This window comes from Agelaius tricolor, unplaced genomic scaffold (genome assembly GCF_023055355.1).
Source record: "Agelaius tricolor isolate 1412-34295 unplaced genomic scaffold, bAgeTri1.0.p SCAF_47, whole genome shotgun sequence".
Lineage (NCBI taxonomy): Eukaryota > Metazoa > Chordata > Aves > Passeriformes > Icteridae > Agelaius > Agelaius tricolor.
This window is the reverse complement of record NW_027269307.1, coordinates 1868966-1887051: the sequence shown is the minus strand read 5'-3', so window position 1 is coordinate 1887051 and position 18086 is coordinate 1868966.

Below are 18086 nucleotides of genomic sequence, written 5' to 3'. Positions count from 1 at the left end.
TTTAGAGTTGAGGGTGATTAGAAACCTATTCAGTATGTTAAGTGCTTCAAAGCACCCCCTAATATGTTTTTGTTTGGTATCTGTAAAAGTTTTTCTTTTGTCAGCCCTGAAAACTAAAGTATGAGATGTGTATCTCACAATGGGTTCTTTCTTTTTCAAGCCTCATCACTCCTGGTAATAAAAGACAACTTGGATTTCATTTTTATTTACTTGGGGGTAGGTTCACTTTTTTTTTTGTTGGTGTGTGTGTGTGTGTTTATGGGGTTTTTTTTTCTATATTATCACTCAAACACTCTGATACTACTTGCTGAATGGTTGTGGGGTTCAGAGTTACACAAGTACAACAGACAAAGAATGCTTTTGAATTACTGATGGAACTGCTTTATGAAGAAGTCCACAGGAAAAAGAAAGGGTGGAATTTCTAAATTTCTTTCAAAATACTCATTCTCAAGGTTTAATTTTTCTCAGTTTTTTGTTGTTTTCAAATTTACATTCATAAGGAATCCTGAAGTAAGCTTGTTACTTTGAAAATACGTTTTTTATGAAAGGGTTTTATCAGGGTATTGTTAATTTCCTTTTTATTTAATTGAACACATTGAAATAAGGTAAGATTGAAAAGACCAAGGAACATCTACAGCTGTCCCTATTTTATGTGGAAATTCAATCTAATATCAGTACCTCCCTAAATAGTCACTCTGTCTTGAACACAAGGTCTTCATCCATTTGACATAAAGTTTTAGAGTACCTGAAACATGTAACTTTGTATTAATTACTATCTCACAAATATTTATATATAATTGAAATTGCCAGCTGAAAAAAGCCACACTGAAATGATACTTGCAGCTCTGATTTCAAAAGGTCTTTTTTTCTTAGCAAAGTGCATTATTTGGGAATGAAGATAAGAAAGTAATGCAAAATTTGTGATCTTAAGCAGCACAGGGATTCCTAAAAGACTGAAATCTCAGCAAAACCAGCAGGAGAACTTATGCTTCAAATAGTTATGAAATTCAGGAGGTATCCTGGATCTCTCCAAAATGCGTATGGTGTGATATATTGCCATTACTTCTGCCCACAGACTCTGCCTGCTCTCCCATTATGACCTTGCAATCTCCCACCCCTTCCACTTGGTTCCTCTGAGAACTCCAGCTGGCTTTCACCAACTCCCAACAGGGAAAACTGTGTTTACTTGCTTTATCTCACCAAACAGAGGCAAGGTGCTGAGGCTCAGTAAAGCTGGCTATGCAAAGAACCACTTGAATTCAGTTAGAAAAGGTCAGCAATGATTTTGAAAAGCAAATGTGGAGGAACAAACAGCTGACTGCTTTCTGATTGGCATTTTTAAGTGTCAGGCAGATACTGCATACAGCACAAAAAGCAGATCTAGAACAAGCTCATCCTATTTCCATGAAAAAAATATAAGTACTCAATAGTTTAAATAAAGCAAATGGTTTCAGACAAGATCCTGATGGATGGTGGGTAAGAGGAGATGACCATCCTGACATGATGCCTGCACACTAATCACACTAATTAGTGACTAATTCCCACTAGCTCCCACAAGTGGAAACACTGTGAAACACATAGAAAATACATAGCACAGAGAAAACCTTCTCAAAGTCTATGTGACATTAGATCTTTCTACTTACAGGCAACTGTGCTAGTTTTTTGTCAAAGTTTTCATACCAACAGCTGCTTCATTCTACCATTGTCACTGTTATATTTTCTGAAAAATCCCTTTACCAGGGTTTCTTCTCCTGGGAAGCTGAGAAGCCTCAGAAAATAATAAAAACAATAATTATCTGATTGCTTCTCCTGTGTTTGCTGCCTTGGAATGTGGTCTGGAGGTTGTTTACCAATGGGTGCATGTTTGATTGCTTTCATGTGAATTGTTTTGACCAATCACTATCAGCTGTGTCAGACTCTGAGAAGTCACACAGTTTTCGTTATCATTCTTGTTAAGCCTTCTGTCTGTATCCTTTCACTATTTTTCAGTATAGTTTTTGTAAAGCAGTCTTTTAATATAATATAATATCATGAAATAATAAATCAGCCTTCTGAGAACATGGAGTCAAATTCCTCATCTCCCACCTTGTCCTGGGGACCTCGCAAACTCAACACACCATCTTATCACATACCTTACAGATTTTTAAGATTTTGTTTCTTTTTTTAACAGATTTAATGTGTCAATTATTACACAGGAAAATTTTTTAAGAGTCCACGTGTGAAATGATTAGAGCATTTACCACTAATTAGTCTAATGGCACCTACTGTTAAATATTTATCATCACTAAGAAGGCTGAACTATCAACAGCAATGTGATTGAGATTTGTAGAATTCAAGGTCTAGAAATTAGGAACATTTTCTATCAAAATTAGGTACTCTAGGGATATAGATAAAAAATAAAGAGTTAAGCAGGGAAAGGAAATAAAAAATGAAGATTAGGAAGACTGAGAGTAATTTCACTTTGTAATCTGGTATTACCAGATTATATATATTATATAATATACTATTATATATATTATTATATAAGAAGGTGAACCTAGCAAGCAATTTTTAAGAGTAGCTAAAAGCTTAGGCACCTTGTAAAGAAGAAAAAAAATCAAGTAAAAGGATCACAAGTGATAGTCCTTTACTATCAAGAAAACTGACCTTTGTTTGAAAAACCCTTACACAAATACTTAGATTCCAATGTGATTTCAAAGGTGATGAGGAAAAAAATAGGGCACACGTCAACTTAAAAGTTCTGAAAATTGGTGTCATCATATACATCAATTTCATTTAATACCAAACACATTCAAGATCATTTAAGATTAACCTCCTGCTGTTGATATTCAAAACCACATTTTGAATATTCAATTCCATCTTCATTCATTGAAGACAGTTTCAAAGGTTAACTGTCCTAAGAACAAAAGTCTTTGCTGATGCATTTTGGTAGGTTAATGCTAGAAAGAAAAATATACACACAGTAATTACATATCTGTGGATGTAAACAAATCCCAGTGGCACCCCAGTACCTGGAGGGGATAACACAGACTCCTCACAATCTGAGTTTCAGCTTGTCCCCATTGCCTGCCACTGAGTACCACTAAAAAGAGCCTGGCTCCACACTCTTACCAGGCACATCAAAATTAGCTTTTTAAGCAGCTACAGATTCAAACCAAAAGAGGAAATACCCTGTATCATTTTTTATGACATGACATGCACTGATGTCTACTGTCTTCAACAACTAACATCACAACCTTTGTATTTCTCAAGACCAGAGGCAAAGTCACAGAAAAAAAACCAAAAAACAAAACAAAAAAATTTTACTGGTAATGTTTCTTCAGCTTAAAAAAGCTTTATTATAAAATGTAACTTATAATCACTTTTTTTTTTAGTGTATGTATTGCTATGTGCCTAATTCCCCATTTGCATGTAGAAACTCAAGGCAAGTACTTGTAATGGCTGTTTTTCAATATCTGTGTTTCACGTAGCATTTTAATCTACTTAATCAACACTGACATATTGAAAAAATCAGCCACCTAACTTCTTTGTAAGAGTTATGTTCTTACAAAACAAAAATCTTTCAGTTTAGTTTTCCTGCAATGTTTCTCAGAAAAGCTTAGTATCCCTTCTAAAATTCGCTATGGTCAGTGGCATTGCAAATAAGCTCATTAATGCATTTTGCATTCTCAAGTATTACATTTGTTCAACAGATTTAAAAATATGTAACTCCATGTGCTCATTATCTTCATCAGTTTGGTTAGGAGGCTGTCAACCTTGTCAATTATATTACTTCAGAGACTTCCCTTTTATTTTTCCTCCCGTATTTTCTAAGCTTTCTGATCATGAGCTGCAAAAATTTTTTCTATAGCCTCACTTCATCTTCAAATAGCCTTGTTTGAAAGAATCTCCCCTTTAATTTTTCATCAGACTTTGTAGTGCACAGGTAGTATATCTTTATTATTCCTGTGTTGCTTTCCATCTTTTATGGATTCAATTTTCACTATGTATTATATTCTGCAGACCTATTGTCCTTTTCACCTCCTCAGTTCATCCTTCTATTCTGTCTTTTCTACCTATAAGCCCCTTCTCCCTTACTGTGACCTTTTCCAGTCTTTTGAAATCTCCTCTGTATGTGCCTGTCCTTCAAGTCACACTGTTACCCTTCAAATAATTTTGCTGACTGCAGCCTGGACCTCTGTTTGAAGACTTTATTCTAAACTACTTTTCAGACATATTTTAATTGAAGACAACCCAGAAAAAAAAAATCAAGTATCTTTTAATCTGAGAACCTACCAAACCAGGGAAACGATCCCATGCCGTTCAGGGCTCTGATTACTGCCAAAGAAGTGTGGCTTTCTCTGAAGAATTTCAATAGTCAGAAGGCAAAAGTGCTGAACTTCACTGGAAAGAAGACTGGAGAGTGAAAAAATGAGGATATTCAAGTAACTTACTTAAAATATAACTATTTAATCAATGTTCCACTTCATATTTTCACATGATCCTAGCTGAAGATTTTCAATCAGTTCTGTAAAACCTGTGTGGAGCCTCACTGATGAAGAGATGGAATAAAGTGTTTAGTACTTTAGCTCTACTAGCTGCCACATGCAGATTAAGCAAGTTTGATCTTTAAGCTTTGATTCTGTCAGAGAACTTTACAGGTAGTTAAGCAATAAGTGTGACTGCATTTTATGGGATATAATGCCATTTTCTGGGACACTACGCTGACCTCGTGTTCACCAAACGCTCGCAAATGAGCAAGCCTTCTTAAAGGCTGCAGCCATATTCTGTCACTTCTAATTTTCATTTCATGCTTATCACTGCAATTTGAACTGTGAAAACTTACAGATCAAATACTGGAAAAGGAACGTGCTGTGTCCCCAGGAACAGCCTGGCAGATCCTACTTCCTCCTGGTATTCTCCCACTTACTGAAAAAGTAATATTTTCCATGTGCAAAATTTTGTACATGCCTTAATACCTCAGGTGTTTGGCTTTGACTGAATCTGCTCCTTCCTCATCCTCTTATGGTACAAGCCTGATCTAGCATCAAATGAATAAAGCATTGGAATCAGGAAATAGAAAAGAGACTGGAAATTTTAGAGGATACACAACATCGGTCTAATACAACTCTAAACAGAAAACACGTTTAATAATATGGGTTTCATTGCTATAGCTGATGATGTTATAATAAAAGATACAACTCACAAATGTTCATTTGCCCAGTACACCAACAGTACATGTGATAAAGTCATCTGAATCAGTAAAGAAACTCAACTTCAATATCCTTTGTTAGTTTTCAGCTTTTGGACTTGCCCTTTTGCTAATTTTTGTCATGTCCTTTTCCACTCCAGTTCAGTTTGAGAATTGTTTCCTTTCAATTAAGAGCTATGTGCATACTAAGAGCTAAGTGCATGGTGCATCACTGCCTACAAAAATTCTGATATGTGACTCTTGCACATTTTTAGCCACTCTTACCCAGAATTTGTAGGAAGCTCCTGTCTGGTGACACAGGAGCTGGCAATAGTTGGAACTGGACTTTTGGAATTTATAAAAAGCTATTCCATTTTATGGAGTAGGGGCAGGAACTTTTCTGATACAATAAAAGCAATACCAAATAAGCACCTTATTATGTCCTTATGGATTTAATTTTAGGGTATGACTAAAAGGAATGATAAATTACAAATGAATAGCTACCATATTCTTAACTTACAGTTATTGTAACATATTTGTTTGAAGCATTAATTGTCAAAAACAATGACATGGCATAACTGGCTCTAATAGTTTAATGGTAAGATAGGGAGAGGCTTCATAATAATGATGCTAACTTCTAAAGAGCTCTGTCAGTTCCCTTTATTACTGAGGATGAAATTTCAGCTCACAAGGAACATTTTTTCAACACCCATGCAGTGATAATCCAGGTAAGAAGAGACCTATTCAACTCGATCCATTAAGCTGAAAAGTGTGTTGAAGAATTCTATTGCAATTTACTCCTTCTCTGTGAACTAGAAAAAAAGGAACCTTGCATTAAAGCTTATTTTAAGGCATTATATGGAATTTTTTTGTTGTTTTCTTTGAAGGTTTTACATCTTGTCATCTATTTCATTGCAGAACATATTTTCCTAATGCAAGTGGATTGTTTCACTCTTTTGAGAGCTAAAACTGTACAATATTGTTAGAATGATTTTCTAACTATTCAGTTAGGAAAAAAAGAATCAAAATTAATATAAGCTATATGTGCATTGAAATAACATTAAGGAAAACTTAACATGGCATTCTCAGGAGCTGAATTATATCTAAAATAGTTTGATAGCAGTTTCATACCTCATCCATGGAAACACTGATATTTGTCTTTCCCAAACAAGAGGTACAGAAACAGAAAGGCTCATGAAATCTTTGGGTGACTAAACCAAGGTGAAGTCCAAAGCCTGGAGCTGGTCCCTGAAATCTATACTCAACCATTCACCTACGTCTTCCTTTGATCCAAGTGGATCTAGACATGAGAGACTTATTTAGGAAGCACAGTGTCCTATTCTGTAGCAAACAGTCTAGCAGACTAAGGAGAAAAAAGTCCCTAAAATTAATAGCAGAATTCTTCATAGTTGGATTTAAATTACTGTCTTTTGTAGAGGAAGATAAAACCAGAAAAACAAAAGTGATTTTCAACTCTTCAAGAAGTATTTCAGTATCTCACTAAGGAAATAATGAAAAGGGGGAAAAAAAACCATAAAAAAAGTTTTTTAAAATATGTGAAATACAGAAATCAATGCAAACACTTTAAAAACCAACATAAAGAACTGTAGCTATTATTAAGAAAGTCAGAAAATATAATTGAACTCTAGCCTATCCCTTAATACAAATCTCACTGTTTTGTAACACCGGCCTGATGTTTCTATTCCAGTAAAAAATGTTTTTCATTATTTTAAAACGCAACTGATAAAATTTTTCACTGCATGCAAATATGCAACATTTCCCTTTAAAGAATTCAGATAAAAATGGGAAATGATAGATGCTGAATTTTCTTGTAAGATTCACCAAAAATTTTTATGTTTATGAGTTTCATCATTAGTTACTACTGTACTTATGAGAATTGTTATTCATTAGCCATTTATTATAATTTTTAAAGACATGAAGAAATGAAACATTAATTGAAGTCTAACCCTTAAATATTGGTGAATAATTAAATTTTCTTTAACTAAGAATGTAAACTAAGCAATTTCTCTAGAAGATTACTACTTTTCTATCCTTTTTTCTTATAGTCTACCCTTATTTCTAGCACTTTCAATATCTCCCAATAATAATTAGGAAGAAGACTGTTAATTTTCTTGGTTTCCCATAAAAATTGTGCTTATTTCTAGCACTTTCAATATCTCCCAATATTAATTAGGAAAAACACTGTTAATTTGCTTGGTTTCTAATAAAAATTTTGCTCCTATGCTTCAGTGCATGGTGCATCACTGCCTACAAAAATTCTGATAAATGAAATAGGATTTCTTGAAGGCAGTAAGACTTGTTCTTTCATATACAACACTGTATTGTCTCAATATCTTAGACTAGAATTGATAGATATTTCTGTTTATGATTGGGAAGGTGAATTGTGTGTTTATGCCAATACATATAAATGATAAAAGCTTCAATGTGCCTTTCTCTCCAGATGAAACATCCATACACCTGCAGTAAACATTTAATTCAGCTAGTAAAATCCTGAAACCAATTTAAACTACTTTATAACTTTATCTCTGTCAAATGACATTTTTCATACCCTATTTTACTTATTCTGAGTTATTTATGTTAAATTATATCAAGAGGAGATTTAGAATGAATGACAATAAGGTTTCCATGGAATAATCAGACATCTGTTATTGTTTTTCACTCAAAGGCGTATTTCTGAACTCAGATTTTTAAAAATCCTTCTTCCATCTTTTAAAAATCCATCTTTCTACAGTGGAGAAGAAACACAGAAATTATATCCTGTAAGGATTATTTTACCCCATAAACCCAAAGATTGAGTTGTGAATATATTATTTTGAGGTTACAGTTCAAAGATTTCAAACATAATTAAAGGATTTTTGTACCTACCTCTGTGGATTGTGATTGAAAATGTGTGTTGGAGAAAGGCTGGCCATAGCTGTTAAAGCAGAGAACAGTCAATTTAGGCATCATTATTCTTTTTATTTTATTTTATTTTTCTGCTTGTCATTACAGTCCTTCGATCTTGAGTTTATTTTCAGTGACTTTACTTCCCCACCAGTTTCAACTGAGTACATCATCACCCAATCTCGGCAAAGTATAAAATATCTTGAAGTAAACTACATTTGTTTGCTTTTAGCTTGTTTTCCCAAGGAAAATGTAGATCTCCTCTGGGTCATTTTTTCAGTACAACAAGTATATATACTGCAGGCACTTGCAAGAATAATTGATACGGTGGGAGAGAAAGAGGAACAGAATCTTAAGAGTGTTCATGTAATCTAATCACATTTTTGTGGGAAGTTTCATAAAAATATATAAATAAGCTGTCTCCAGTCCTTGTGTCATTCCCCTTTCGCTTCCCACTGACACACACTGGAAACACAATGTTTCTCTGGATGTGAAAAGTACTTCTGTATTCAAAAATACATGCCAACATATATTAAAAATTTACCCACTTTTTACAGTAGGATATACTTTTAATGTAATGCAAATTTTGCTTGTTAAAGGTCATTTTCTTTCCCAGAAGGTTCATGAGCTCAGCCCTAGACTGACCCCTAGTCCTCTCTGGGAATTGGCTCTGCAGAACTGAGTAACCGTGAAATCCATACCAAATCAAGCACGGATAATGTTTTCAAAAAGGTAGGCAAATAAAGTGTTCTTCTTACACACATGAGGACCTACATTTCATACCTGAAAAAAGGTATCAGAATCGATAAATTCATTTATTTATTTATATATTAATCAAAGACCACACCTAGTAAACACTGAGCTACAACTACTTGCTATCTAAATATCAATGGTGTGAGAAAAAAAGGCCTTTTTTTTTTTTTATGGGGGTCATTATGGATCATATGCTGGCACGTGCTGAATTACCACTCACTCCCTCTCTCCACTAAGAAAATGTAAGTCATTTTTTTCTAGTAAAACTTTAGACTTTGAAAATTAAAACTAGAGGGCAATTTTGCACAGAGCCATTTTCAGAACATAGCTATGAAAGAAACATTCAAGAAAAAAGAAAATCAGAAAACCTCAGAACTTTGCTGATATAGAAACACAGACAAAGAAACTCTTTGATATCTGGTACTATGAGGATATAAAATTAACTGCTTCAGCATGAGGCACTGGGAAAAAACTGTGTTCATGGACTGCATAATTTAAAAGATTGTGCAGTTAAAGATCTGTATAACTCTTCATAACATTCTAACTGGAGTCTCCATAAAGCCTATAAACTAGATGGCAGCATGAAGTTATTAGACCTGCATTTACAGCTTTGCTTATTATAGCACTGTTATTTCCACACCATCATTAATAGAACTGAGGCTAAGTAAGCACAGCTCCTAAGTAGTAGCAAGCATTTGCATGACATTCTGCATCACTGCTAGTCAATACAAGCTTTTGGAGAAGAGTAAGCAAGACAAAGGTCTTTCTTGGGGAAGAAAAAAAAATATTGTGGGTTTGTGTTTATTTGATTTATAAGGAAAAAGAACCCCCCGTTGATGCAGTAAATGATGCATAGGAGCAGGATGGCAGAAAACTTGCATTTGCCATTATTTCTTGATAATACTCACAGCTGAAGGGGAGGAAGGAAAACAAAAGTAAACATGAAAAAAAAAAACCCAAATATCAGAAAGCATGCTTGCTTTCACCCAGGGAAAACCACACAACTTTTTTTGGATCTTAAAGATAATGGTAAAGACAGTTTCATCATTACAGCATCTCACATGCTCAACAATACTTTCCAATACTTATACCTAACATTATCTTGGCAAAATACATAGAGGAAGAAGGAAAGAAAATTCTCATTAACTGTGAAGAGAAAACCTCCCAAACAACAGCTGCATAATGTACCCTTAGTTCTTTTTTTTTTTTTATACTTATACCTCCCTTCCTCATGCTTCACAGGCAGGTGCTTATTTTATCTGGATTAAAACTGTCAGATCCCACAAGCTGAGTTGAATCTGCTCAACCTTCCTTTTCTTCATGTGTGTGTGAAATCTTAACTCATCTATGTTGTCTGAACAGCACCGCCATTATATTCAGACAGAGTAATACCTCAGATGTCATAATTATTAATAAATCCTCCTTCATTTTTTCCAGATGGACTGACAAACTTTTCATGCAAACTCTACTCATCTGTTAGCCAGGGATTTGTTTTACATTTTAAAAATGATATTTTTATTTTTCTGATAATTTTTTAGGTGGCCAAAGGATTTAAAGACTGATTCTATGGTTTTTCATCTTCTGAATGTTTATGTGGGAGTAATATATGATTTTGAAGATGGGTTATCTGACAAGAGGTGTATTTAATGGCCATTCTCTCTTGCAGACTTTTGAAATTGTGGTTTAGACTAACAATGGCAATAAATTCCATTAAAACCCAACTTCAAGTTATTCTTTCATAAACTTAAAAAGCTGAATCAGGGCTTCCAAACAATAATCCTCACATGTTCATACAAGCACAATTCCATGTGCTAAAAATAATTTCAAATTTTTTCCTCATAATTAACTGAAAAAATCCTCACAAAGAATTGCTACAAAATAAAAAATAAAATAACAATGAAATATAAAATATTTGATCTAAAGTCAACTCTACTGCGTTCTTACTTGCACCTCACATTTACGCAAACTATTTTTTTAAATTAAAAAATGCATCTAAAATAATGAGAGGGAAAATGAGTTTGTGTGGAATGAAAAAGACAGAAAGCAATGGAAATAAGTAAAAAATGTGTACTGGGGATACTGCATATTCCTTATCCATTTTATGATATTTAATATATGTTGCAAAAGAAAAAGACAATGAGTAAGAAGCAATGGATAGCAGAGATGAGAATGGAAGTCAAATCTTGTTCCTGACTTGAATTTAAAAAGAAGAACAAAAAACCTTACACTGAAGTAACAAGAATTACATAGATTGTAAGCCAGAATCAACACTGACATTGGTGCTGCTTATCTACACTTGACAGACAACAGTGAGAGATCTTCAGCTACTACAGCTCTGTGGTTACACCAGTCTTCTTCATACATTTTTACCCTCATAAAATATCAACCTTGAAAACTTAACTCTTCCAAAAGATATTTTCCTTTCAGAGGCAATGTATCCAAGTTATTTGAATCAAATCCAGAAGGGAAAGAAGGAAAGTAATCCTTCTTTATTTATCTGAATCTGTTGAGAACTTACTGATCACATATTTAGTTTTCAATTATTCATTGAGGAATTAAATGCATAGAGTAATTTGTGGAAAAAGATATTCTGTGTGAAGAAAGCTCCTCTTGAGATCTGATTTTGTGGCTAAGGGTAAATAAGAAGGAGAACAAGAAAAAATGAATGTGCTAAGAACATTGTCAGACATGTTCTGGACTAGATCTGCATGTACACGTGAATATTCTGGACAGTTTGAGTGTCTTTGGAAGTCTCCATACAAACACCTTTTAAGTACTGGAAAAATATCTTGAAAACACAGAGTTAAATGCTTTTCTCCATTACATAAAACCTGGACAGATTTGGTACTTTATCTTAAATTCAGACTTTCTCAAAAGTCTCAGATTGGGCACTTCTACCTTTTTGGAAGCCTACAAGTCTGCCTTCCTTCAAGTCTGTCTTTGAAGAAAGCTTTGTGCTACTGAATGCGGGAGGGAAAATATGGAACCTTTTACTTATAGAAAATCGCTCTGGTTTTGTTTAAGGTGTCAACTTTTCAATACAATGTTCTTATGATAAGGTAGTTTCATCAGCATGGACTGCTCAGGAACAATATTCTGTTATTCGTTTATGTTTACTTAAATAAAAATCAGGACATTAAATTAATTAAATCAAACAGACTTTCTTGAAAGCAAAACAATGACTTAAAATGCTGAAGGTGTGAGATTCACTCTTGCCTTTTGAGGTAGCATTTCAGATTTAAACTTGAAGAATTAAAAGGTGAGTACGTATTATTTTCTCAATTTTTTCAGTTTAACAAGTCCCATTGTTCCATTCAGAAATTGTGTCACAGATGTCTGAAATTGCAAATTTATTTATATATTTATCTTTATCTCCAACATGCAGGATAGTAATTTAAATAAATTGACTCACTTCTGTATAACACAATTCAGCAGGAAAATGTATTTCTAAAGGAAAAGAAATTATTTTAAATACTTCAAAGAATCCAAAAGTCTACTTATAAAAAAAGAACAAACAATGAACTTCTGAAGCAGACATTAGGATTCATCTCATCAAGGCTGAATCTAAACTCTTAGCACATCATTCCTTAATTTTTCTGGCTAATGTCAAAAAACCAGTAATTATAGTAAAAATATAGTTTGGGAGTGGTGTGGGGGGGAAGGGAATAGTCCCATGTTGATAATCCTGCTTAGAACTGTTTCACAAATTAGTACAGTAATTTGCTTGACAAGAATGTAACACTCTATTGTAAATTACTGGCACAAGTTCAAAGTAGATAGAGGAATAATGAAGAGCAAAAAAACCTGAACAAACAAAAAGTAGCATCAACTGCCTTTACTAATCCTCCCTTGTAGAAGCAATGGATATGTTGTGCAACCACAAGGAGTAAAGAGCTGATCTACTAGGGGATGGAAGAACAGCTGCAGAAAAGAACCTGCACACATAAAGCAGGAAGCAGAAGGAATTTATAGACCTCCTCCAGAAAAAACAGTTTGGTTAAATGTCGCAGACATCTTTTATGAAAAATCCTTTCCTGAGGATTTTTCCTCCTGAGAAGCTGAGAGGCCTCAGGAACAAAATGCAAACATTGATTATCTGCTGCTATGGAATGCAACAGGTGCATCTGTGATTGGCCCATGTTGGATGTTTGTAATTAATGGCCAATCACAGCCCAGCTGGCTTGGACAGAGAGTCCAAGCCACAAACCTTTGTTATCATTCTTTGCTATTCTATTCTTAGCTAGCCTTCTGAGGAAATTCTTTCTTCTATTCTTTTAGTATAGTTTTAATCTAATATCTATGATAAAATAATAAATCAAGCCTTCTGAAACATGGAGTCAGATCCTCGTCTCTTCCCTCAACCTGAGACCCCTGTGAACACCATCACAGTTAATTTCTTTTGGGGTAGGAAAGGTTAGGAAAAGAGCATGAAAAAGTCAAAGAAATTTTATAAAATTTTTTAGGCTGGAAAAGACCTCCAAGGCCATAGAGTCGATAACCCAACAGTGCCAAACCCATGACTAAACCATGTCCCCAAGTGCCACATCTCCGTGTGATGTAGGTGAACGTGGCTCACTTCACAAGAGACTTAAAACACTGCAGTCTGAGTGAAGGCAAGAATTTCTGGTAATTCTAGGGTTTTCCCTAAGTCTTAGAAAAATAAAGAAAACACAAAGCACATAACTTTGATCCTCCTTTCCTTCATGATATCATTAAACAATCTTCAATGGCAACTTTTTCAGTCAGGATTATATATTATTTTCCTTCTTACACACTGTATGGGAAAATCAAACATAGAATCTTACACAGACTTCTTGATTTTCACATGATTGCTTAATACTTACTAGGGAAAAATGGCAATGGATAGTTTTTAACAGCAGAAAATCAGGTATACTTCATCCTCATTTTAATTACTTATTTAAAGACAGAATTCTTTCTTCAAATTAACTTGTAATGCATACTAGTTGAAACGAACATGTATTTTACAAATGTGAACTCACACACATACTAGAAACACTTTCCATTTTCATGCTTACTTAAGAATAGTAGGTGCAGGAAAATTTCAGCCCTTTCACATACCTAAATACAGTTCCAAAATATGTCAGGTTGATTTTTCTATTCATGCTTCTCAGTTGAATAGTGAGTCCACTGTGTGTGATATCAAAACCATTCTGGAAAAAGAAGTAAAAAAAAAAAATAAAAGGCTTGCCTTTTGCCCTCTACTAAATTGAATTAGAAAGGGTCTTTTGTTGTTTTAGTTCAGAGGAAGGTTAGGTGTTCTGAAACAGAAAAGTGGAAAGAGATACCTACAAAACACTATTTTATAATGCAGCATGTGCCATGAAGGAGAGATCTTTGAAACCCACAAAGCAAAATTACACATCTTTTTTTCATTACAGACTTAAAAAATTTCAAGGCAACCTTACTCACCAGGTATCTTTTAATAAACTGCAGAATTATACAAGACTTTATCATCTATATTAAAAAGAACAAGTCAAGTAAGGTATTCTTCTAAATGATACTAGCATATTTTTCTTGTGTTTATCCACAGTTCAATTTTTTGCCAAGTTAGTTTCTGGAAGAGTAGGAAGAAGCATATTGAATATCAATGTGCTTAGACTGTAAAGCCCACAAAGCAATAGTTCCAGTATGAAATTTGATAAATATGCATTAGAACTGAAAGACAGGTCTGAATTTTGCTTTGAGAAATTATTAACAAAGCAGAAAATGACAATGAAAAATCTTGTCCTTTTATACTGAATTTTAATGATTCTATTTTGTTGCAAAACCAGGAGGGTATGTATTTAAAAAACATATTCACGTAAATTTAAGGAACAGGTAGAGTAGGGAAAGGATGGGACTGGAATCAAAAGGCAAAGCTGACAGGAACATGGAAAGGAAGTGGAAAGCAGAGGAAGGAATAGGTCAAGAATATCATCAGGCAAGAGATGATAAGAGATATTTGGTGCAGACAATAAATGTCTATTTCAGATTTTGGAATTTTGCAGGGTTTCCCGAGTCACACCATCCTTCTGTTACCCAGAAAGTAGTTTTTGATCTCAGTGGAAAAGCATGCTTCTTGTTCCTGTGATATAAAACAGCGTACACGAAGGAGAATAAAATACTGACACCATTTTAACTTACACACAGACTTGTGTGCTGATGTTAACTGCTAGGAACATTAGTGCAGCCATGTGCTGCTTTAGAAACCTGGACTTTATCCCACAAAGTTGCCACTTAATACAGGATAAGAACTGAAGTTAACCTAAGTATGTACTTATCCATCTTTCAGGGTGCTTACTTGTGACGGTGTTCACAGGGGTTCTTCGATGAGGGAAGAGACGAAGATCTGACTCCATGTTTCAGAAGACTTGATTTATTATTTTATGATATATATTACGTTAAAACTATACTAAAAGAATAGAAGAAAGGATTTCATCAGAAGGCTACCTAAGAATAGAATAGGAAAGAATGATAACAGGTTTGTGGCTTGGACTCTCTGTCTGAACCAGCTGGGCTGTGATTGGCCATTAATTGGAAACATTCAACATGGGCCAATCACAGATGCACCTGTTGCACTCCACAGCAGCAGATAATCAATGTTTACATTTTGTTCCTGAGGCCTCTCAGCTTCTCAGGAGGAAAAATCCTAAGGAAGGGATTTTTCAGAAAAGATGTCTGTGACACTTACTCTGAGAGGCAGAGATTTGGTCGCACTGACCATTCAAAGCTGCAGTGAAAGAAAATGAGAACAGTTCTTTGAGCACACAAAATCACCTACTCCAGACAAGTCTGACCTACCTCCTTTCCTACACAACATTTTTCAATCTAAAGTCTCAGCATTTCCCTTCTACATCTCTAAAATGAGGGCAACATTAACTTGCTTAGGAATTCTTCGCTGGAGCTGCCTGCTTGTTGTTCCCTGGTGGCAAATGTCATTTCATCCACCTTGAGGCATGCTGAGGCAGGAGCCAGAGATGCCATTCCTCCAGAAAGGAGTGCCTGTGTGTGCACCCAGCCCTGCAGCTGAGCCTCCATGGACAACATGTCAGCCTCCCCACAGAGTTCCTCCCTCCCAAACACAATCCCCAGAGGGTGGGATCCATCATCCATACAGAGCTGTGGCTGCTGAGTTTTGAAGCAGCATCCCTTTTTATGTCAGTGGGATGGTAACAAGAATATTATGAATATCTGCACGTGCACAGGGCACCCTGTGCATGGGCTCTGAGAAGGGGAGACTGATCATCTAACTAAAGAAGGAAAGTGTCTCAGACATCTTTTATGAAAAATCCTTTCCTTAGGATTTTTCCTCCTGAGAAGCTGAGAGGCCTCAGGAACAAAATGTAAACATTGAGTATCTGCTGCTGTGGAATGCAACAGGTGGATCTGTGATTGGCCCATGTTGGATGTTTGTAATTAATGGCCAATCACAGCCCAGCTGGCTCGGACAGAGAGCTGAGTCACAAACCTTTGTTATCATTCTTTGCTATTCTATTCTTAGCTAGCCTTCTGATGAAATCCTTTCTTCTATTCTTTTAGTTTTAATGTAATATATATGATAAAATAATAAATCAAGCCTTCTGAAACATGGAGTCAGATCCTCGTCTCTTCTCTCAACCTGAGACCCCTGTGAACACTGTCACAGGAAAGGCCAATAAAGCTTGCATGAAAAAATCTTCATTAAGGTATTTTCTACATTTTAAATTAGTTACTTTGCTTATTAATCATATTCCTATATTATTTGCCCTGAATATGTATCTCTCTATATTACATGTGTACATACAAGTTATTCTATTTAGTAAAAAGACTGATATTAGGTATAAAATAGAATCCTTTCTGCTCTAGTACCAACTCACAAACAGCAAATGAAAAAATCTGGGGAAGCAATGGAAACTAGCAGAAAATTGGATTGCAATTATGTTGGGTTAAAGGATCCATAGAAAAAGAGAAGAAAAAAGGCTGCAGCATTACAGAATGAAACCACTGCCAAAACTAATGTCCAGCAAAGACCATTGTATGAGATACATCAAAACTCACAGTTTTCAATAGCACACTGGTATTTAGGATCCTTGAAGCTATCTAATTGACAGATAATTTGATATTCTCGAGGTGAGATGTCTTTAAAATCACAGACAAGATCACTTAATGGAAAGCTAAATCTCAGTGGATGAAACATATTGAAAATTGAATCTGTATGAATTACCAAGCAAAGTGTTCCAACAATGGGCGTAAACAGATATGTGACAAAATTCTGAGACTGGTAATGTTACCCTGGACATTTAGCTGAAAGCTGTGAAATAAATGAAAAAAACATTCTCAAGAAAATATTATGTGCAGCAGAAGGACCATGGATTTTTAGCAGAACCAATTGTGTACTGAGTTGCTAAAATATGTATCAACATTAGAAGATAAATGCACAACACTTTTATATGCCTAGAGTTGAAAAATCAGAGAAAAAGCATTAAGCAAGCCTGAAGTCATCTGTTATACTCCTTTCTTTTCACATTTACATGAAATCCTTATAACTTTGGTGGCAAGAGATTGAATATGTATACTGTTTCCCTTGATAGATGAATCCATTATCCTCAGTTTAAAACCAGCTGCCAGTGAAAATATCTGCATTAGAGGAGTCTCCTATAAAAACATTTTTGAAGTAAGGAAAACTTCTTACAGCTGACCAGATGTTATCTCTAATGAACCAAAATATTTCCTAAACTTTTGTAGAAAGCAAACATTCTCATTATGGGAATTCTAGTGTGTTAGTTCCACAAAACTAATGAATCATTAGTCTTTTTATTTATTTTTTAAGCTCAAACTTAGTTTCAATAGAAAATGCTGCTTGTCCTTTTGAATGTTTCATGTAAGGCAACACCATCTTTGTTAATTTGTGAAAGAAAACATTTTGCTTCATAAATATATAAAAAGCAGCTGTGTAATTCAGACCAATACAAAATTTCTAAATACTATGAAGTTTGATGAGATTCCGTTCTGTCTCAAATTTTTAATTCATTTCTCAAAACTACTGTAAGGTTTATCAGATCTCTTTCACAGTCACTATCTGCCCCAGTTCCTTCCTATCCCTCCCCAGATTTAGAGTTTTCATGTATTTTGTATACATTCTCAGTCTACAAGCCAAGCAGACAAGGTGCTGTTACTTCATTGAAGAGAAATGTTCAGCCAGAAACAGCTGTGGGAGTGCAGAAACTACAGAAACAAAATAATTATTTCTTTTGGGGAAACAAATACCTAGCAGTTACTT